Source organism: Protopterus annectens, chromosome 7.part0 (assembly GCF_019279795.1).
Source record: "Protopterus annectens isolate FY-2018-M chromosome 7.part0, PAN1.0, whole genome shotgun sequence".
NCBI lineage: Eukaryota > Metazoa > Chordata > Ceratodontiformes > Protopteridae > Protopterus > Protopterus annectens.
The window spans coordinates 1,490,308,208-1,490,330,486 of NC_056739.1; the positions used below are offsets into that span (position 1 = coordinate 1,490,308,208).

The 22,279-nt window shown below is 43.1% G+C and overlaps 1 long non-coding RNA gene across 1 annotated transcript in view; it reads left to right on the top strand.

Moving 5' to 3' along the window:
- Nucleotides 1-22,279, top strand: part of LOC122807095 — a 1,397,276-nt gene that overhangs the window by 181,053 nt on the left and 1,193,944 nt on the right. The window lies entirely within an intron of this gene.

Below are 22,279 nucleotides of genomic sequence, written 5' to 3' on the forward strand. Positions count from 1 at the left end.
TATGTGCTGTTGCTATAACAGCTGTAGTAATATGCCTCCGGAGAACTACTGACATGTTACATTATGGTGATTGTATGATCATGACAAACCAGTGCTGTGACAGTACCATTAACTACTGTATTTGCAAGCTACTTTACCTACACATATATAGATTCCAATTTGACAGCAGGCATTTTGTGTCTATACATGCGACTATCACATCTGAAACAATTTTACACAGGGATGTGACTCCACATCCATGTCCTACACATGTGTTGTTGTAGTGGAGCAGATCAACCTTCGGCACGGGTCACATTCCCCCATCACAGTGACACTTGCAGTATGGCATAGGTGTGCATGTGTCTACATACTATCAATGAATGTTCTATGACAGACATCAATTTAAATCCATATATTGATTACATGGTCACATAAGTCTTTTTGCATACACATGTTATGCTGTGATATACACACCCAATGTATCACATGTTTGGATTCAATTGCAACATGGTTGAGTTATTTATATGTGCTGTTGTGTTGTTATACCCAAGGATTAATGAGGTGATGGGTTGCACCATTGTGTGACTGTTAGCATGTGTGTGAGGAAATGTTTTGCATGAGAAACAAACAACTGATTTCTAATGTGTCCTAGTATGGCATCAAGCCAATTAAACACAACTTGCCCATGAAGCACATATAGGCATATGTTGTACAATCGATGTATGTGACATTGGTACACTTGTATGACTGTTTGCTTAGTACCAGTATGTAGAATGTGATGAATGACCAAGCTTGCATTTGGAGGTCTTTTCACAAATCATTTATTCCATTGAATGTGAAATGTTAAGGGGAATACTCAACCAAGCATAGATATCTATGTGGATGCCAGCAGACATACCCATGTAGAGGAAGTAGACAGTCCACCATTTGACAGTTTGCCTCACACATCACCACCCTGTTGCCACAGGCCATCAGCCAAAGTACACCTGCAAACATCACTCAGTTTTTATTCTAAGGAGGGCAGCTCATATGTATGCTCTCTGCAGCTAATAATGCAGAATGAATGGGCCCTGACAACATCACAGGTTGCTTAAAGCATGACTCAAAACATGACCTACCACACACAGGTTAATCCGTAATTCAACAGAGCATCCAGAGCCTATGTTCCTATAGAAGGTTGTACATCAACATGCATCCTTCTGACTGGGGTGACCATCACCTGATGCATGGAGTTATAGACCCATCTTGCCTCTCTTCATCTGTGAGGTAGATCAATGAGTCATCATGGACCTTCTCTAAAAGGACACAGGTAATAACCTGACTGAGTACCAAACCCAAGTCTGGTTTGTTCAGGCTGCATTTTGTCTATTACATCTGTTTGATGTCCTCAAGATGGTCAACATGGGCATGCATAATGACAAACTATCACCCTGCATAACTTGACCTGACCAAGGCATTTGACACAAATCCACACTTGGGTATTACTGAGAAACTGTCTCAAGTGACCATAAACACCTACGTCATCAAATGGGTAAACCACTGGATCACATACGTAAGAGAAAATATGCTGAAGTGTGTGATGTGATGTATATGTAGAGTCCAGTGAGCAGGTCTGTACCAGAGGACTCTGTGCTAGGCCTTTTTCTGTTCATTTTGTAAGTTCCAGATGTCAAGACTGACTTACACATCCTTTGTTCAACCACCTTTGCGGATGACTACAAAGTGTGGACAATCATTGAATCAAAGTGTGTTATTGGTATAATGCAAACAGTATCTACACAGGCACAAAGAATTGCTGCCACAGCCATGGAGACACAGTAGATGAGCAAAATTCATGGTGGGATCAATTCTATTATAAAAGCAACTACACAAGCTAATAACAATATAGAGAGTACACCCTTATGAACAGAGCAAGTGGTATGTGACTTGTGTACTCAGGTAGATGATATTCGAGACATCCACCAGCATGTACCCTAAGTGGTGTCTTCTCACTTGTATGTAGCACAACGTCTGAGTATGTTAGGGACATCCATATCAAAGGGCATTATAGTTCCTTAGTTCTCAGTCCTCATCACACCAATAATTGAGTGCAGTGCAACCTTTTTCATGTACCTCCCAACACATCTTCCAGGGATGACATACTCAAGTGTACACCATTTGCCACAGTGAGCTCCTGCACACCTTATCAGCCATACCTATGCATTATTCTATACACTCTTTGTAATAAATATAAGACAGTTTAGTTCAGAAAAACATTCAGATTCAAAATGTGCAATGTCTCTCTTAATGACTCTGTTTCATTAAGACTCTTATTAAACTGAAAGATATTTAAGCAGTGCTAAAAACGATCTCATTAATAAAGATGCACAAGACTGATTTTAAACTATTCTTTTTGTTGCTTTATTGAACCAAACAATATTATTGCAGAAAATGAAATTTTTCAGAACAAGAGTTTGCATGGATTGAGTGAGTTATTCTATCATGAAAGTCAAATGTTCTTGCTCTTTGTGAACTGCTGTATATGGGTCTATACTAATTTGTCAAAAACTAATTCCAGTGAATGTCAGTTCATAGAACACAAACTAATAAACAGCCATTCATTGAACATTCTCTTCAGTGAACATTTTTCTAAAGGAAGGGAGTTAGTTGGCCAGCATTAGGAAATATGCCCTTTTCCCCACTGTAGTGTGGTCTAGGGGTATGTATATATAAGTTGGGAGGTGGGAGGTAGCCCCCACCTTGGCAGGTTTGATATATAATGTAACTTGTGTTATGGTCAGTGTGAGAGACAAGTAATTCCCTTCCCTTACAAAAATGTTCACTGAAGTGAACGTTTGATGAACAGACATTCACTGGAATTAGTTTTCAATTAATTAATATAGACCCCGCTATATATTAGTGGGCAGGTATTCATTCTCACTCTTTCAATGTGAGGATGTCTCCTTTTAATTAAAGTTCCTGTGTTTCATGAATAAGATTCCTTTGATAAGCTATTAATGTTTCTTTCTGTTGTGAGAAAGATATATATTCAGCATTTTTACATCTGAGCCGCCCTTTATATTATTCAGTACTTTTCTCATTTCTAGTAAGCAACTGGAATTTAATGAATAAATCAAGTACATCAGCTTTCTTGGATGGAACAAATCAAAACCCCCTTTTTAAAAGTGAAAAGTGGGTTTTAGTTAAACTGATATCTGTATAGCTGAAAATATTAAACCCAACAAAACTCAACATTTTGCTACCAAAAGTTTAAATATTTTGTCACTATTCATAGATTCTTCTAGTGGTGGCTCCTGCTGTTGTTCCTCCAAAAGTACCTGTTCTCCTTGCTCTTCACTCCCTTTGGGGTGTGGGAATGTTCTAAAAAAATCTCTGTGTTTATTTTTATTGGAGATCCTATCTGATCTCCTTAATTCTAAAGGCTCCTGCTGAGCTACTTTGTCATCCTCCAAATCCAGCTCCAGACAAGTGACAAGTGGAGTACCTCAGGGTTCAGTCCTGGGACTGCTCTTGTTTGGCATCTACTTCTCTGAAGTACAGGCCAACACTAAGGGACTCTGGCTAACAAAGTTTGCAGATGACTGCAAACTAGGAGCCATTATTGAATCCCCAAATGATGTGGATACTCTACAAAAGGGCCTTACAGAAACAGATGCTTGGTGCAAGAGCCATGGGCTCAAACTCAATGCCAAGAAATGTATAGTTATCCCCTTTGGGAAAAAACATGAATTACCACATAGGTGACAGTACACTACACACCGAAATTGTGATAAGAGACTTAGAGACACAGGTGGACAGTGATCTCACCTTCGATAACCACACCGCCACAACAGTCAGGAAATCCTTCTATGTGGCACACCTCATCACAAAGGGCTTTTCATCCAGAAAAAAGGTCATTGTCCCACTGTACTCATCCCTTATTAGACCCATTTATAGAATACAACGCCCCATTTGGTATGTACCCCTCAAGACATCTGCAACAACTGAAAGGGCCACAGAAATACCTCATTAAAGAATTACAGGCCTAAAGCAGATGCCCTACGCTGACCACCTTAAAAAACTCCAGCTATACTCTGTCGCATATCGTCTACTCAGAGGCGATCTCTGCTTAACATACAAGGCCATGTCAAACCCAGAGCTGTTGGACATGCTACACTTAAAGAAATCCCAATCCCTCAGAGCCACACACTCCAGAGATCTAAACCTTGTCATCCCAATAAACAAAACATGCTGGAGGGATAAGTTCCTGACCCAGAGACTCCCCAGACTCTGGAAGAGACTGCCCATACATGTCAAGCAGAGCGCCTCTTTGGCCCTCTTCAAAAGGAACATTGACAATTGGATGGGAGAAAGGAAATTCATCCCAAGGATCACATCAGTCACCCTGCTAGACAGGGGTCCAGGGAAGTAAATAGTGTGGGAAGAAATAGCCAGGGAATTGTTATGACTAGGCTTGTATAGGCCCTAGGGCCGATAGCCTAATACCAACCTATGAACCTATGGTGACCTCATTGTAGTTTACTATCCCTTGGTTATTGACCCCTTTGTTCTATGAATTGTGACCAACTGTCTCCCCTGAAACAACCACCCTTTCTTGTGGAGCCGCTCCTATACCTTGTGGGACTGGATAGGCTTTTGGCAATGGATATGCTGTATTCTTGTTATATTCAGTTTCTTTTTGTTTTGTAACTACATTAACTTTTAGCTTGCTGTTCATCTTTAATGAACACATTATCATTTCTATCTCCAAAATCCTCAAACAAAACATCAGGTGAAATATCACTATATAAAGTATTTGCTTTATCCAGAAGTTCATTGATTTTACAATTACTAAGTCTCATAATGAAGTGGATCAGTTCATACAATGTCAATCAAACATGGCTAAAAGTTCTTCTCACTCTGACTGTCCCAAAAAAGTCCATTAGGAAACTTAAACATTCTCAATCCCTTTGGCGCCCTTTTCCTCTCTACACTCTCTGCCAGAAAAGCATTGTCAAACTGTAGGTTATGTTCCTTTAAGAGAGTGAGTCCCATTTTAAGTTTATTTTGAAAGTTCCTAGGTGTACTTGTCAATCCAAACCCAGAAAATGACAGGTCAGGGTTTAATCAACTCTGGAACCTATTCCCTCTTGTTATTAATTTGTTTTCCTGAAATCTTTGCCCAAAGGGAATAGAATCTTGTGAAAATGAATTTGTGTCCATACAATTCACCCTTGGGCACCAGTTCTTGTCCAGAATGTCACTTGTGTGACGTGGAACCTTTTATGACCTCATTGCAAAGGGTGCTGGGAATTTGAGTCCATGTAAAGAATTTTGAAGCTGACACAATTGTTGTGAAAAGATTTTTAACAACTGTGTTAGTTCTCCCTCTCTATCATTATTATTTTTAGTGAAACCAGGAGCAGCATTGCTACCGTTCTGCAAAGAACACATTCCTGGGGTGGAATCCAAATTGTAAAACCAAATCCAAAGACAATAGTGTCTAAATTATTGTCCAAACAAGTACCACCTCTTCCACTAAGAACGAATCAAACAGCATGTACCATGCAGCAATTCAAACAAATGAAAAGCAAAGCCCACGTAGTGGTGTACTCAACAAGGCAAACTCCATAGCAGTCCAATAAAACAGTCAACAACCAGTATAAACAAAATTAAATAGAGTACTTTAATAAAAAATAAATAAATAAATAAAAACAGAAGTGGTCACTGTCTTTAAATTAAATCTGCAGATTTAACTTTCTAGTAAACAATTTAAATTCAATTAACAAATCATCTATACCAGCTTTCTTTGATGGAACAAATGTAAACCTCTTTTTTAAAAGAGAAAAATGGGTTTTAGTTAAACTAATATCTATATAGTTGAAAATATTAAACCCATCAAAACTCAACATTTTGCCACCAAAAGCTGAATTATTTTGTCACTATTCGTAGATTCTTCTAGTTGTGGCTCTTGCTGTTGTTCCTCCAGAAGTACTGGCTCCCCCTTGCTGTTCGCTCCCTTTGAGATGTGGGGATGTTCTGAAAAAAACTATCTGTTTATTTTTATTGGAGATCCCAAAAAATTCCATTAGGGAACTTAAGCATTCTCAGTCCCTTGGGCACCCTTTTCCTCTTTACACTTTCTGCCAGAAAAGCATTGTCACATTGTAGGTTACGTACCTTTAAGAGAGTGTTTTCCAGAGCAAATCTTTGTGTATGGGTGGTCAGTTCTTCCACTTGTGACCTCTTAAGCTCATTTTGAAGTGACTATTTGCCAGTGTTCAGGATCTGATTCTGATGTCTAACTTCCTGAAGGTGTTTGTTCAGTTCATCTTTATCAAGTCTGATAACCTCTGTTTCTGACAGTAGTTCAGTATTAATACATTTCAAACTACTATTTTCCAGAGCAAGTGTTTGTGAATGAGTTGTCAAATGTTTCACTTCTAAGACTGACTTTTCAAGCTCCTTTTGAAGTAATTCATAGTCAGTACTCAGGATATGATTCTGACGAGCAACTTCCTGAATGTGTTTGTCCAGTTCATCTTTATCTTGTTTGAGTACCTCTCTTTCTGACAGCAGTTTATTAATATATTTCAAGTTACTGTTTTCCAGAGCAAGCAATTTTGCATGAGTGGTCAGTTCTTTCACTTCTAAGACTAAGTTTTCAAGCTCCTTTCTTAGTCATTCACAGTCAGTAGTCAGGATCTGATTCTGACTTGTAACTTCCTGGAAGTGTTTGTCCAGTTCATCTTTATCTTGTTTAAGTATCTCTGGTTCTGACAACAGTTCACTATTAGTACATTTCAAGCTAGTATTTTCCAGAGCAAGTGATTGTGCATGAGTAGTCAGTTCTTTCACTTCTAAGACTGACGTCTCAAGCTACTTTTGAAGTAATTCATTGTCAAAAGTCAGGATCTGATTCCAACTTGTAACTTCTTGAAGGTGTTTGTCCAGTTAATCTGTATCTTAAGTATCTCTGTTTCTGACAGTAGCTCACTATTAATACAATTGAAGCTATTTTCCAGAGCGTTTGTGAATGAGCAGTCAGATGTTTCACTTCTAAGACTGACTTGCCAATCTCTATTTGAAGTGGTTAGTAGTCAGGATCTGGTTCTGACTTTTAACTTCCTGAAGGTGATTGTGCTGTTCATCTTTATCTTGTTCAAGTATCTCTGTTTCCGACAACAGTTCATTGTTAGTACATTTCAAGCTACTATTTTCCAGAGAAAGGGTTTGTACATGAGTGCTCAGTTCTTTCACTTCAATAACTGATTTCTCAAGAGCAAACGTAATTGCATGTAGATGGGACTCCATTTGATGCTTTTCTTTTCTTATGGCATCTGTTTCTGACAGTTGCTCACTATTAACAGATTGCAAGCCACTGATTTCCTGAGTAAAAGTTTGCACGTGTGTTGGTCATTTCTTTCATTTCTAAGACTGACTTCCTTTTGTAGTGATTCATAATCAGTAATCAGGATCTGTTTCTGACTTGTAACTACCTGAAGATGTTTGCACAGTTCATATTTACCTTATCTGAGTACCTCTCTTTCTGACAACAGTTTAGTATTAATGTGTTGCGAGCTACCGTTTTCCAGAGCAAGTGATTGTTCATGAATGGTCAATTCTGACACTTCTAAGACTTATTTTTCAATATCCCTTTTTAGGGATTCATAGTGAGTAGTCAGGATCTGATTCTGACTTATAACCTTCTGAGGGTGTTTGTCCAGTTCATCTTTATCTTGTCTGAGTACTTCTTTTTCTGACAGCAGTTTAATCTTAGTATATTTCAAGTTACTGCTTTCCAGAGCAAGCATTTATGCATGAGTGGTCAGTTCTTTCACTTCTAAAACTGATTTTTCAAACTTTTTTTAGTGCTTCATAATCTGATTGTCAGTGTCATGATCTGATTCTGACTTGTAACTTCCTGAGGGTGTTTGTGCAGTTCATCTTTATCTTGTTTAAGTATCTCTGTTTATGAGAGCAGTTCACTATTAGTGCATTTCAGGCTATTGTTTTCCAGAGCAAGTGTTTGTGCATAAGTGGTCAGTTCTTCACTTGAACAACTGATTTCTCAAGCTCAAACTTATTTGCTTGTAGATGGGACTCCAGCTGATGGTTTTCTTTTCTTAGAGGTTTTGTTTCTGGTGATTGCTCACTATTAACAAATTTCAAAGCTCAGATTTCCTGAGTAAGAGTTTGTACATGTGGTCATTTCTTTCACTTCTAAGAGTGAATTCTCAGGCTCCTTTTGAAGTGATTCATAGTCATTAGTCAGGATCTGTTTCTGACTAGTAACTACCTGAAGATATTTGTATAGTTTGACTTTACCTTGACTGAGTACCTCTGTTTTGGACCATAATTTACTATTACTGGTTTTCCAGCTACTGTTTACCAGAGCAAGTGCTTGTGCATGAGTGGTCAATTCTGTCACATCTAAGACTGTTTTTTCAAGCTTCTTTTTTAATGTTTCATAGTGAGTAGTCAGTTTCTGAGTCTGAATTGTACCTACCGGAAGGTGTGTCCAGTTAGTCTTGATCAAGTCTAAGTATATCTTATTCTGATAAGAGTTCACTATTAGTATATTTCAAGTTACTGTTTTCCAGAGCAAGTATTTGTGCATGAGTGGTCAGTTCTTTCACTTTCAAGACTGACTTCTCAAGCTCCTTTTGAAAGATTCATTGGCAATGCTGAGGATCTGCGTCTCGCTTGTAACTTCCTGAAGGTGTTTGTCCAGTTTATCTTTATCTTGTCTGAGAACCTCTGTTTCTGACAGTACACTATTAATACTTTTCAAGCTACTATTTTCCTGAGAAAGTGTTTGTGAATCAGCAGTCAGATGCTTCACTTCTAAGCCTGACTCATCAAGCTGCTTTTGAAGTGATTCACGGTCAGTATTCGTGATCTGATTTTGACTAATAACTTCCTGAAGATGTTTGTCCAGTTTATTTTTATCTTGTTTAAGTATCTCTGTTTCTGACTACAATACATTTCAAGCTACTGTTTTCTAGAAGTATTTGTGCATGAATGGTCAATTCTTTCATATCAACAACTGATTTCTTAAGCTGAAGCTTCATTACTTGTAGAGGGGACTCCAGTTCATGCTTTTCTTTTCTTAGAGCTTCTGTTTCTGACAAGTGTTTGATATTAACAGATTGTAAACCACTGATTTCCTGAGTAAGAGTTTGCACACTTGTTCATTTCTTTCACTTCTAAGACTGAATTGTGAACCTTCTTTTGAAGTAATTCATTGTCAGTACTCAAGATCTGATTCTGACTTGTAACATCCTGAAGGTGTTTGTCCATTTCATCTATATCTTGTTTAAGTATCTTTGTTTCTGACAACAGTACACTATTAGTATAGTTCAAGCTACTGTTTTCCAGAGGAAGTGTTTGTGCACAAGTAGTGAGTTTTTTCACTTCTAAGACTGACTTCACAAGCTCCTTTTCAAGTGATTAATTGCCAGCAGTCAGGATCTGATTCTGACTTTTGATTTCCTGAAGGCATTTGTCCAGTTCATCTTGAACTTATTAAGTATCTCTGTTTCTGACAACAGTTTAGTACATTTGAAGCTACTGTTTTTCAGAGCAAGTGTTTGTGCATGAGTGGTGAGTTCTTTTATTCCAATACTGACCTCTCAAGCTCCTTTTGAAGTGCTTAATTGTCATTGGTCAGGATCTGATTCTGACTTGTAATTTCCTGAAAGTCTTTGTCCATTTTATCTTTATCTTGTCTTAGAATTTCTGTTTCTCATAGTAGTTCACTATTAATACCTTTCAAGCTAGTATTTTCCAGAGCATGTGTTTGTGCTTGAGTTGCCAATTGTTTCACTTCTGAAACTGATTTTTCAATCTCCTTTTTTTAGTGATTCATAGTCAGTAGTCAGGATCCGTTTCTGACTTGTCACTATCTGAAGGTGTTTGTACACTTTCCTTTATCATGTCTGAGTAGCTCTATTTCTGACAACAGTTTACTATAAGTGCATTTCAAGCTACTGTTTTCCAGAACAAATGCTTGTGCATGAGTAGTCATTTCTTTCACTTCTAAGACTGATTTTTCAAGATCCTTTTTTAGTGATTCATAGGCAGTAGTTCACACTTATCTTGTTTAAGTATCTGTATTTCTGACAACAGTTCACTACTAGTATATTCCATGCTACTGTTTTCCAGAACAAGTGTTTGTGCATGAGTAGTCTGTTTTTTCACTTCTAGGACTGACTTGTCAAGGTCCTTTTGAAGTGATTCAGCAGTCAGGATCTGATTCTGACTTGTAACTTCCTGAATCCATTTATCCAATTCATCTTTATGTTATTTAAGTATCTCTGTTTCTGACAATAGTTCACTATTAGTACATTTGAAGCTACTGATCTGAAGTAGTTTACTTCATTTGCTCTTCAACCTGTGGGAATACAAATCCGTATCGGATCCGAGCTGGCAAAGATTACTAGCATCAGCTTTGAGCTCCAGACTCCTCCCCTTACCCATAATACACCTCCCTTGCCTTCCATCCCCAGATCTCCTTTGCTGCGATTTGTGAAAGCATCGTGTCTCTGGAGCTCCAGTTAGCAGGGTATTTTTCTTGGATTGTAAGTTTAATAATTTTTATTTTATTAACCATTTTAGATTAGCGTAGGTACTCTTTCTCCCCTCCCATCGCTTTGGCATTGTGTGTAGGATTGCATTAGTTGTTAGATAGTGTAGTTTGTCTGTGTTCCCCTCCCCCACTTCTAATCAGTTTAGAAAGTGGTGAGTGAGTGTGTGCTAAAGTTTTAAGTGGAAAGTTTTTTTTTCTTTCCCTTGTATGGCTGAAAAGCTTATTTTTAAGCGCTCCACAGAGAGTGGCCATAAGCTCTCCCCAGTGGATGGCCACACTCTGTGTGTACTGTGTCTAGGTGTGGCCACCTTAATGTTGACAGTGCCATATGTGCGGGGTTCAACCCCCGTGCTTTGAAAGACAGAAAGGCCAAGTTGGCCCTTAAGGGGCTTCTTCATGCCTCTGATCCTCCCTCTTCATCCTCAGCTTCAGTCATGGCAGCTGCTGTGGCTGCCACTCCCACTTCTATGCCTCTGCTCCCCCCTCCCAGGCTGGGACTCAAACTCCCACTTCTAAGCCTGTGGTAGCAGAGCAGAGGAGGGGTACAGAGCAGGAGAGAGAGTTGAGGATGAAAGTGAATAGGAAGAGGTTTCTGGACCTCACGTCACCCAGTAAATCTGCTCAGATCCATGACTCCCCTCGGCTCCGATCTCCAAGGTTCTCCTCTGAGCCGGAGAAGGCATACCCAGTCTCCCAGGCCTTATCTCCCCAACCAGCCAGGTTGGAGTCTGTGGCCTCGTCTTGGTCCACCCGGTCAGACATGGATCTGGATAAGATGATGAGGTGCATTATACTTATGCAGATCCAAATGGGGGTCTTGCCAGCCCCCCTCCCTCAGGAGGGGGCAGCTCACTTCCCTTTTTTCAGCCTATTACTCCTTCCCTGATCCAACCTTCGGCTTTAGAGTTTTTGGATCCGAGGTTGGCCTTGGTCGAGGTGTCACCACTGATAGTCCTCGTGTCCTCGATGCTGGCACCTGCCTGGAGCATCTCGGATCCAACCAGTTCGAGGAAGTGAAACCTTTACCATTGGCTCTGACGTTGCTGGTCCAGGTTTCCTCTCTCAGAGCTCTGGCCACTTCGGGTCCAGCTCTGATTCTCACATCGGACCCGGGGAGACCGGCCTCCTTACTGGCTTCACAGGAGGTCCGCTTTCCTTCGGCGTTCGATGTGGTAGAACGGGACATCTCCATCAGATTGAGGCCCATGACCACCCCCACGGGTTCCACCCAGACCCCCTCAGTTCTGTCTACAGTCCCTGTCATCTTACCAGAGGGACAGCCCGTGCCTGAAGGGCCCCAGATGGTTCCCCCAGAGGAACAGATGGCTTGCAAGCACTCCCCGGAGAGCCCCACAGGAGATGTGCCTCCCAAACATACATGTAAGAGGAGGCACTTGGACTCCCCTGAGTTCCTAACTGAGGACAGAGACTTTGATGAGGGAAGGGGCTCCCCAAGGTCACCTCCCGATGATGTCTCCTTTGGAGACATCATGGAAATCCTGCACCAGCGGGGAGGTTGGTCTGCCCCCAAGCTCTCCTTGGATGCGTCTGTGTTTCTGGAGGCTTTTGCCATGTGCCCGTCTGTCTTGGGTGCCCCCCCGTGGATCCTTTAGTGGATTTGATCACTTCACGGATGTGGAAGGAACCTGATACCATGGAGCCAATCCCCAAGTGCCCCAATAAGGTTTTGAGTCCCCCTACAGACAGGCCTTCCTGGAACAAGGTCTATCCTGTGGACGCCATGGTGGTAGCAGCAGCCATGAAGAGGGAACAATCTCAGGAAAGTTCATCGGTCCACCCTCCTGACCAAGACTCTCGGATGATGGACCAGCTAGGGAAGCGGGTGTATGCTTCAGCTACCTTTTCAATAAGGGCGTTGAACTACTTGGCCCTTGTCATGAGACTCCAATGCGACCTGGTGAAGGAGCTGGAGGAGTCTCCACCCAAGTCCATGTCACAGGCGGACAAGGCTTTGTTCTCTGTGAAAATGGTCACTTTGAGAGCAGTATCGAATACGTCTATGCAACTCCTCTCCCATGCAATGGAAGGAGCGGCTAGAGTAGCTGGGTCTGGCATGTCCATGAGGCATAACGCCTGGCTCAGGTTGTGCCAATTTATCAAACCCTTTAAGGCGTCTTTTGCCAATGCCCTTTATGATGGCTCGACTCTGTTCAGTAAGACTGTCAAGGAGATGCTAGTCCAGAGTGGAAGAATGGGAAGATACTGTCTGTGGTCAAGATCCACTTTTTTAACCCTCAAAGAACCTTTTCCTGGAACCAGAGAGGGCAAAAGAAGATGTGGTTCCAGAAGTCTCAGTATTCCCGGGATACTCAGGGCTCTTCTTCCCCCAGAGGCAAAGGGGGACAGAATGACGCTGGCCCAGAGGCTGACGGGGTCCACGAAACTTCAGGTCTCGAGAACCTTTCTCGGATAGACCTGGGAACAACCCTGAGGGATTGCCTGACTGCTCTACTGTGGAGGCAGTCAGGGGACAATTGTCCTTGCACCCAGCGGCCTGGGAGTCCATAACAATGGACCACTGGGTGCTGCAAATCATATCCAGAGGATAGTCTATCCCCTTCATGTGTTCTCCAACCCCTCCCAAACACCTCCCAGATGTTCCACCCACAGAAAGGGAGGCAGCAGCACAGGACATTTCCAAGCTGCTAGGAAAACGAGCCATCGAAACCATCCCCCCAGATCAGTCTGGATCGGGCTTCTAATCCAGGTTATTTTTGGTGCCAAAGAAAATGGGGAACTTAAGGCCCATTCTGGACCTCTCTACCCTGAACCTGTCAGTGGCCAAAGCAAAGTTCTGGATGATCATACTACAGTCCATCATGCCCTACCTGCAAGAGAGTGACTGGATGTGCTCGTTAGATCTCCAGGATGCTTACTATCACATAAAGATGCACAGAAGCACCAGGAGGTTCCTCCACTTCTGGCTAGGGGCCAATCATTACCAATTTTGAGCCCTGCCCTTTGGTCTCACTACAGCCCCCAGGGTGTTTAGCAAAGTGATGGCAGTGGTAGCGGCTCACCTGAGACTTCAGGGGATTCAGGTCTATGTGTACCTGGATGATTGGCTCTTCACTGCTCCCACCAGGCATCTACTTTCCCAAACTAGGGACTATTTTCTGACACTTGCCCTAGTTTGGGTATCACAATCAATACATCCAAATCTCTACCAGAGCCTGTACAGGTGATAGACTCCATTGGTGCCAGGATAGACACACGCCAGGGCAAAGTGTTCCTGACCTCGGAGAGAGTTCAAAACATCAGGATGCATGTCTCCCTAATTTACCATTCTCATCTCCCGACAGCGGAATCTGTATTGAGGGCCCTACTACACATGCGGATTCTTCAGTGGACTTTGGCGGTTCAGTGGTCCCTGTTGGATTTACCACTAACCTATCCTATCCACCTACGTCAAGTGTGTCGGTCGTCCCTCATATGGTGGATGAGCTCTCCGGACATTTTGTTCCAGCCCTGGCCCAAGCCACAGTGACCATGGATGCCTCCCAACTCGGGTGGGGGGGGCATTGTTCGGGCAGGACAGTCCAAGGCCTGTGGTCCCCCATGGAGACCAGTTTGCATATCATTGTCCTAGAGATGAGGGTGGTCCTTCTAGTGTTGCAGGCCCTTCATGCCTTTCTTCCTCTGGCGACGATTGCTGTTCAGTCAGACAACATGTCGGTTGTCTGGTACATCAACAAACAGGGCGGGACCAGATCTTACCCCCTTTGTCGTGAGGCCATGAGTGTGTGGAAATGGGCGATCTCCACCGGTCACTTTCTTATCGCAACACACATTCCGGGATGGTCCAACATTCTAGCGGACAGGCTAAGTCAGACTCTTCTGATGCCTTACGAGTGGTCTCTGAATACGCCAGTAGGGGAACAGATCTTCAGTGAGTGCGTCAACCTTGCTGTGATCTCTTCGTATCTCCTTCCAATGCAAAGTGCAGCAGGTTTTTCGTTCTGAACCCCCCCACCGGGGGAGTCACCCAGAGACGCTCTAGTTCATGCTTGGCCACCCAGTCTTCTGTATCCTTACCCTCCAATCCCGAGGTTTCTGCAGAAAGCTTGTCGACTGGGGAGCAAGGTGGTCCTCATTGCCCCATTCTAGCCTCGCCAGGTATGGTTTCCCTTCCTTTGATCTCGCCTCCTGGCTCCACCTTGGATCCTAGATCCCTTTCAGGATCTGATTTCACACCCATCGGGGGTGCCTCATCCAAATCTGGACAGCCTGAAGCTCATGGCTTGGCTGCTCTGGTTCCCGTAATTGCTAGGACTCCTGGACTTTCCTCCTCAGTTAAGTCTATTCTGGTAGCTGCTCATAAGTCTTCAACCAGAAAGGTTTATTGCAGCAAGTGGAAACGTTTTTCTTTTTGGGCCTCTCAGAGGAGTTTAGATCCTTTCACGTCTCCTATTTCCACTATTCTTGATTTCCTAGCTGATATTTTCCAGCACAGAGCTAGTTCTTCTACTGTCAAAGTTCAGTTGGCTACCATTTCTCATTTTCATGTGGGTGAGAATTCTGCATCCTTGGCATCTTCTAGACTGTATTAAAGGCTCTTCTTTGCTACGCACCCGGTCAAAAATCCTGTCCCCCTGTGGAACCTTACTATGGTTCTTCAAGCTCTGGTCGGTCCGCCTTTCGAGCCTGCCGCTACTGTTGATCTAAAATTTCTATTGTGGAAAACAGCTTTTCTGGTCGCTATTACCTCTGCTAGGAGGGTCTTGGAATTGCAGGCCTTGTCTATAAAATTCCTGTACATGATTTTTCATAAAGATAGAGTTTCCCTTCACACCAATCCATCATTTCTTCCTAAGGTGGCATCACCAGTCAATATCAATTAGCCTATAAATTTGCCTGTGTTCTTTCCCAATTTTACCAGCAAAATGGAATACAAACTACACATGTTGGATGTTCACAGACAGTTGCGATTCTATTTACACAGGACAAAAAATTTTCGTAAATCTGATCAACTGCTTGTTTCATTCTGTAGATTCTATTTGGGCAAACGTATTTCCAAAGTCACGATAGTGAGATGGATTTCTTCATGCATCCTGCAGGTCTACAAGGACAAAGGCATGTCTCCTCCAGGTCAGGTCAAAACTCATTCCACCAGGTCCATGGCTACATCTGCAGCTTTCTGGTCTAGGGTGTCTTTAGATGACATTTGCTCAGTAGCTACTTGGTCCACATCTCATTCATTTATCTCCCATTATAAATTGGATTTGACAACTAGAAGGAGAGCATCCTTTGGCTCCTTGGTACTCAGGAATATCCTTCCATGAGGGCCACTCAGGAGTTTAGTAGCTGGGGACTCTGTCCCCCAGCTTGAAGATCAAATGAAGTAAACTACTTCAGATAAAGAAGTTATGTACTCACCATAACGTTCGATCTGAGTAGTTGTACTTCATTTGTCTTCAACCATCCCTCCCTCCTTCCCCTGGACCTTTGGTGCATGTTCAGCCTACGGGCTGTAAGTATAGGTTACAAGTATGTTATCAGGTCGGGTTATAAGTGTAAGTACAGCAAACTCGATCTGGGGATTGGAAGGCAAGAGATTGTGGGTATGGGGAGGAGTCTGGAGCTCAGAGCTGATGCTAGTAATCTTTGCTGGCTCAGATCCGATATGGATCCGTATTCCCACAGGTTGAAGACAAATGAAGTACAACTACTCAGATGGAACATTAGGGTGAGTACATAACTTATTTTTTTCCAAGTATTTGTGCACAAGTGGTCATTGTTTTCACTTCAACATCAGATTTCTCAAACTTACTTGTTTATAAATTGGACTCTAGTTGATGCTTGTCTTTAATTAGAGCTTCTGTTTCTGACAATTGCTCACTATTAACAGATTGGGAAACCACTGATTTCCTGAGTAAGAGTTTGCACATGTGATCAATTTTTTAACTAGTAAGACTGAATTCTCAAGCTCCTTTTGAAGTGATTCATAGTCAGTATTCAGGATCTGTCTCTGGCTTATAACTACCAGAAGTTGTTCACCCATTTCATCTGTATCTTATCTGAGACCCTCTTTTTCTCACAGGAGTTTACTATTGGTACATTTCAAGTTACTGTTTTCCAGAGCAAGCATTTGTGCTTGAGGGGTCATTTCTTTCAATTCTAAGATTGACTTCTCAAGGGTCTTTTGAAGTGAGTCATTATCAGTGGACAGGGCCTGATTCTGACATGTAACTTGCTGAAGGTGTTTGTCCAGTTCAACCTTATCTTGTCTAAGTATCTCTGTTTTTGACAGCAGTTCACTATTAGTACATTTCAAGCTACTGTTTTTCATAGCAAGTGTTTGTGCATGAGTGGTCAGTTCTTTTATTTCTAAGACTGACTTCTCAAGCTCTTTCTGAAGTGATTCATAGTCAGTACTCAGGAAACATTTTGACTTGTCACTACCTGAAGGTGTTTGTACAGTTCGTCTTTATCTTGTCTAAGTACCTCTGTTTCTGACAACAGTTCACTATTAGTATATTTCATGCTACTGTTTTCCAAAGCAAGTGTTTGTGCATGAGTAGTCTTTTCTTTCACTTCTAAAAATGATTTCTCAAGGTTCAGTTGAAGTGTCCACAGTCAGGATCTGATTCTGACTTGTAACTTCCTGAAGGCATTTGGGCAGTTCATCTTTATTTTTTTAAGTATCTGTATTTCTGACAAGCATTCACTATTAGTACATTTCAAACTACTGTGTTCCAGAGCTAGTGTTTGTACGTGTGTGGTCAGTTCTTTCACTTCAACAACTAATTCCTCAAGCTCAAACTTAATTGCTTGTAAATGGGACTCCAGTTGATGTTTGTCTTTTCTTAGAGCTTCTGTTTCTGGCAATTCCTCTCTATTAACAGATAGCAAACCACTGATTTCCTGAGGTAGAGTTTGCATACGTGTGGTCAATTCTTTCACTACAAATACTGATTTTTTCAAATACCTTTTGAAGTGATTCATAGTCAGTAGTCGGGAACTGATTCTGACTTGTAACTACCAGATGGTGTTTGTCCAGTTCATCTTTATCTTGTCTGAGTACCTCTATTTCTGACAGCAGTTCACTACTAGTACATTTCAAGTTACTGTTTTCCAGAGCAAGCATTTGTGCATGAATAGTCAGTTCTTTCACTTCTAAAATTGACTCTCAAACTGCTTTTGAAGTGACTCATTTTCAGCTTTCAGGATCCTTTTTCTTACTTGTAACTTGCTGATGGTGTTTGCCCACTTCATCTTTATCTAGTTTAAGTGTCTGTGTTTCTGGCAGCAGTCCACTATTAGTACATTTCAAGCAACTGTTTTCCAGAGCAAGTGTTTGTGCACTAGTGGTTAGTTCTTTCACCTCTGACTGACTTATCAAGCTCCTTTTGAAGTGATTCATTGCCATTGGTCAGGATCTAATTCTGGCTTGTAATGTCCTGAAGTTGTCTGAGAACCTGTGTGTGTGACAGTAGTACACTATTAATATATTTCAAGCTAATGTTTTCTAGAGCAAGTGTTTGTGCATGAGTAGTCTGTTGTTTCCCTTCTAAGACTGACTTCTCAAGCTCCTTTTGAAGTGATTCATTGTCAGCAGTCAGGATCTGATTCTGACTTGTAACTTCCTGAAGGTGTTTGTCCAGTTCATCTTTATCTTGTTTAGGTGTATCTGTTTTTTTACAAGAGTTCACTATTAGTACATTTCAAGCTACTGTTTTTCAGAGCAAGTGTTTGTGCACACATGGTCAGTTCTTTCACTTCAACACCTGACTTCTCAAGCTCAGACTTAATTGCTGGTAGAAGGGAATGCAGTTCATGCTTTTGTTTCCTTAAAGCTTCTATTTCTGACAATTGCTCAGTATTAACAGATTGCAAACCACTGATTTCCTGAGTAAGAGTTTGTATATGTGTGGTAATTTCTTTCATTTCTAAAACTGAGTTTACAAGCTTCTTTTGAAGTGATTCATATTCAGTAGTCAGGATCTGTTTTTGACTTCTAACTGCCTGAAGTTGTTGGTATCCTTATCTTGTCTGAGTACCTCTAATTCAGACAACAGCTTGCTGTTAGTGCTTTTTAAGTTAATATTTTCCAGAGAAAGTGTTTGTGCATGAGTGGTCAATTCTTTCACTTCTAGGGCAGATTTTTATACATTCATATTCAGTAGTCAGAATCTGATTCTGCTCGACTACTTGCTAAGCTCGAGAGTCACTTTTACCAGCTCGAGGCAGCCCCATATCCCATGATGCAAGGCGGTAAGTACCCAGATCTCGTTTGCCGCTTAAACATGAGGTCCTCCTTTTACCAGCTCCTGGTAAGTGATTCACTTTTTTGATATTTAGCCCCTTTTTTGTAAAAAAACCCTTAATTGTTAGTTATAACTTAATTATTTACATTTTCTGACAGAAAATCCCTGTCTCTTCTAATTTTATTTAGTCAAACTTTACCCATCCCTTCCCCTCCCTGTTAGGGTGTGTGTGTTTGTTTTATAGGAATACCTTTTTGGTATTTTATTTAAGTTAATTTTTTGACTGGTGTGTGTGTGTGTTTTGGGAAGCACCATGTCAAAGGAGAGGGTCTCAGGTTTTAAGAAGTGTGACTCGTGCTGTCAGAAGATGTCTCTGACAGACGGTCACACTTCTTGCCTGTATTGCCTGGGGCCTCTTCACCTGCAGGACTCCTGTGCTATTTGTCATTCCTTCAGCCAGAGAGTCCTGCAGGAAAGACGTAACAAGCTGATACTTAGGGGCCTTCTTAAGCCGGAGGGCTCTCCGGCTAAGTCGGCTCCATCAAAATCAGCTAAATCTTCCAAGGCCCAGGCTTCTGTGTCTAAGCCTGCGGCCTCGGCCGACTTCGTTCGAGTCGAGATCTCGGCTGGAGCCGATTCTGGCTTAAAGCCGGCACCGATGGCTATCGGTGCCGATTCTGCATCGACCACTTGTGTCGGCTCCGATCGGTTCCGACCACCATGTGGCACAGGCATCGGTGTCGGCTCGATCGGCTCCGACACCGTTACTTTGGTGGCTGTATCGGCTCGGCTGGAGCCGATATCGCTTCCTGTCGGCTCCGATAAGTCTTGGCTCCGACAGGATCTATAGTATCGGTTCCGATGGCTCATTCCAGGAAGAGGTCGAGGTCTCCTTCCTTGGAGCCGATACTTCGGCTCGGCTTCACCTCTTCTTTCGAACGGAGCCATCGGAGCCGATCTTCAAGGTCTTCCAGACTTTCAGACCATGACCTAGAGAGAGTGGTCAGCAGATTACTTAAGTCACAGGTACTGGCCCAAATGTTACATAGTCCGTCTCAACAGGCGACTGTTGGTCCACACCCCGTTACAGTTCCTCCTTCAACTCTACCCCAGAGCTTGGAGTTGGAGTCTTCGGGAATGGTTACTGTCACGGCTGGAGGACGGATACCCCCTTCTGTTCCTTCAGCCTCTACTCTTATCTCCTCTTCGAGACCTTCCTTAGAGGGATTCGGTGGTCGGGCTTCCATGGTCGTCTCCGAGGGGGTGAGTGGCATCGGACCCTTGTCCGAACCCGCTCTTCCCCTTGGAGCCTCGGCCTTGGTAAGCTCGGCTCCGACATCTGCCTCGGAGACTTCCCTTTCGGTGGTCCCTGGAGTTCCTAGTTCTTCGAACGGGTTCTCTCGGACCTGCCTGGGAGGGAGCATTCGAGGTGATGAAGAGTGTGCTGGCCACTGGTATCAGTCAGCAGTCTGTTCCCGTAGCTCCTCCCTCTATAGTACCTGTTGACATCTCTGCCACTTCTCTTGCTACAGGACCCAGAGATCCTCCGCCTCAGGTTTCCCCATTGGGAATTTCCCCCTCTTCCGAGGATTCTCCTGATGTTTCGGGAGATCCTCCTAGGAAGAGGACTTGTAAGAGGAAACATGTAGACTCCCGAGTCTGTCACTTGGATACTGACTTTGATGAGTCAGAGGGATCCCTAGATCCCCTCTGAGGATGTCTCCATCTCAGACATCCTAGAACTCCTTAAACAGAGGGAAACTGGCCCACCAACAATCCCTCTGAGGATGAGTCAGTATACCTAGAGGCGTTTGGATCTCGGCCCTCCACCTCCTGGGTGTCTCCGCCTTCGACCCCCTTATGCAGGTTATTGCGAAGGCGTGGGCAGCTCCTGACTCTGTAGAGCCAGTCCCTAGGAGGCCTTCAAAATTTATCACTGCCCGTGTGACAAGCAATTCCTCACTAAGGGTGTCCCGCTGATGCCATGGTGGTGGCTGCGGCCACCAAAAGGAACTTGCAGATCCTTCCGTGCCCGTCCATCCTCCTAATAAGGACTCTAGGACCATGGATAGATGCAGTAAGCGGATGTTTTCCTCAGCGACCTTTGCTATCGTTAAGCTGAATTACCTATGTCACTTCACCAGACTCCAGAGGGATATCCTTAAGGAGCTGGGTGAAGTAGTACAGGATCCTACAGCTGCAGGGGCTCAAGAGAAAATTGCTTCGCAGCTAGGAACCCTTAATTCCATTGCAAACTCCTCCATGCGGCTAATATCTTATGCTGCTGATGGAGCGAGTAGAGCCGCAGGTACAGGTGTGGCTCTTAGACGCCAAGCCTGGATGTGGCTATGTGATTTTGCGGATCCCTTTAAGGCGTCCTTCACAAATTCTCCCTTTGATGGGTCAGCTTTGTTTGGCCCTCAGGTGAAGGAAACTTTGACCAGGTGCGAACAGGAACAGGACGGCAAGACTCTTTCTGCTGTAGGAGTGCGTGTGTCCACCCCTTCTAGACCTTATCGCAAAGGACAGAAAGGTGGGAAAATGTGGTTCCGTAAATCCCAAGGAGTCACCCCGGATTCACGTGGTCAGTTTACCCCTAGAGGCAGAGGGGTAACAACAACAGGCCGCTCTAGAGGCAGAGGGGGTCCGAAAAACCAGGGAAACAGAGAGCCTCTCTCTGACAAGCCCTTTCAGCATCCCTGAGATGTTGCTCGGCTGTCCCTCCTTGGAGGCAGTCGGGGAAGATTATCACTGTACCCAGAAGCCTGGCATTCCCTCACTCAAGACAGATGGGTACAGTCGATCATATCCAAGGGTTACATAATTCCTTTCGAGGAAAGTCCCTTCCCTCAAGTTCCCTTCCAGATGTACCACCGGTCTAAGGGAAATTGCAGAGTTAGAAGTCTCAAAACTACTGCAAAAGAGCCATTCAGCCAGTTACAACAGACCATTCAGAGCCGGAATCTACTCAAGGTTCTTTTGGTCCCCAAAAGACGGGAGACTGGAGACCAATATTGGATCTCAGCAGACTCAACAAGTCTGTGAGGAAGACAAGATTCGAATGGTCACTCTTCAGTCAATTCTGCCCTTCTTACAGAAGGACAACTGGATGTGCTCAATAGATCTTCAGGATGCGTACTATCACATCAAGATTCACAGGCGGCTCCAGGAGATTTCTCCGCTTTTGGCTGGGGTCCAGTCATTTCCAGTTCAGAGCCCTGCCCTTTGGTCTCACTACAGCCCCAGAGTGTTCACCAAATGCATGGCAGTGGTCACGGCTCACCTGAGGCGTCAAGGATTCCAGGTGTTTCCGTATCTCGGCGACTGGCTCCTGTCAGCCACCACCAGGCATCAGCTTATACAAGCCAGGGATTACACAATAAACCTTTGTTCTCATTTGGGCATCTCGATCAACTTTGAAAAGTCATCCTTATTGCCCTGCCAGTCTATTACCTTCATAGGCGCAAACTTAAACACTGTTAGGATGTCAGCTACCCTTACA